The sequence below is a fragment of the Sapajus apella genome, unplaced genomic scaffold, assembly GCF_009761245.1.
Source record: "Sapajus apella isolate SASKATOON/1434 unplaced genomic scaffold, GSC_monkey_1.0 scaffold105, whole genome shotgun sequence".
NCBI classification, from domain to species: domain Eukaryota; kingdom Metazoa; phylum Chordata; class Mammalia; order Primates; family Cebidae; genus Sapajus; species Sapajus apella.
This window is the reverse complement of record NW_022437045.1, coordinates 1,663,067-1,664,823: the sequence shown is the minus strand read 5'-3', so window position 1 is coordinate 1,664,823 and position 1,757 is coordinate 1,663,067.

Here is a 1,757-nt window from a genome sequence, read left to right as displayed (position 1 = left end):
TAGTATTCCATGGTGTATATGTACCACATTTTCCTTGTCCAGTCTATCATTGATGGCCATTTGGGTTGGTTCCAGGTCTTTGCTATTGTATACAGGGCTGCAATGAACATATGTTTGCATGTGTCTTTATAGTAGAACGATTTATAGTTCTTTGGGTATATGCCCTGTAATGGGATTGCTGGGTCAAACAGAATTTCTATTTCTAGATTCTTGAGAAATTGCCACACTGTCTTCCACAATGGTTGAACTAATTTACACTCCCAACACCTGTGTAAGAGTGTTCCTATTTTTCCGCATCCTCTCTAGCATCTGTTGTCTCCAGATTTTTTAATGATCACCATTCTAACTGTCATGAGATAGTATCTCAATATGGTTTTGATTTGCATTTCTCTAATGACCAGTGATGATGAGCATTTTTTCATATGTCCGTTGGCCTCATATATGTCTTCAAACAGTCCCATTCAAAAGTGGGCAAAGGATATGAACAGACACTTTTCAAAAGAAAGGCAATTTTTGCATGACTCGGCTCCCAGGCTTAACTTTTCCCTTCTTATAGTTTGATCACATTTACCATGGTCAGAACTCAGAGGAGAATCTTTGCATATGTGGCTATTTGCTGTAAGTAGAACCCTGGTATTATATTTTGAGATACAAAAGTTTTAAGTTTTACAAAGCAAAATCTACTGATTTTTCTCCCAGTGTTATTCATGACATTTCATTCGAAAATTTCATTCATTAAGCCTAATGAGTTTGGGGTCCCAAGATTTAATTTTCCTTTCACATACTCATCATTAGTTTCAGTAAATTTCCTCTTTTGCCTGCCCTTGTTTTTCACCTTAATCTTTTTCCATTTTTTTCATGATGATCTTTTTCATAGTGTCCTGCTCCCAGTGCCCCAAAGCCTCAACATTTTACATCTCAGCATTTCCTTAAAGTCTCCTTCTGAACTGAAAGAGTTCATACAATACCACAACATCCTGTATATTCTTCTCACAGGGCTCTTTTTAGCTCTATATTCCCCTGCCATGTCCATGTATTGCTAGCTCCGTGTTACCTAGCCCATATGCTTTGAGCTCTATATGTTCCAAGACACAATCACTTGTCATTAACTCCCCTGCACAACCCCCACTTACTGCATTGTTTCTGGGAGTGGTTGAAGTATATAGACATATGGCTGCGATTGGGTGGGAAGGAGGCCTCAATAAAAACATAGGTGGCACTATGCAGTTGATATGCAGCTGTCCTTTTTGGTGACACTTTTTGATTATGATTAAAATATCACAATCGTTTCCAGAAGAGAAGCACATAAACATTCCACACTTTCAATGCTAGTTGTAGCCTATCTGTGTATTCAGCAGTGCAGGGAAATCTGGAAATTTCTTCTGGAAATCTGACCTCAAAAGGAGCAGATGCTTTTGCAATTTAAAAATCGCAATCAGATTCCCCCTTTTCATGAATGCTTATTCAGAACCAATCCATGCCGTTTCTCCAGAATCTTTGGAATGTGCCTGTTCTCACGTGAAGGCCAGTTTCTCTCCTTTCCCCAGGGCTCTTCCTTAGTGGGTCACATGACAAGTGTGGCTACTCTTTGACCTGAGGTTTGTAAATGAGTCGGCATCATAAATCCTTGCTCCTCTCCATCTGCTAAAGTATAACACTCCTTCTAAAAGAAGCCAATGGGTCCCGATCAACATTTACCAAGAACCCACTCTGTTCCTGGTACTGGCTATGCACTCATTTTTCTAATTAATTCTCAT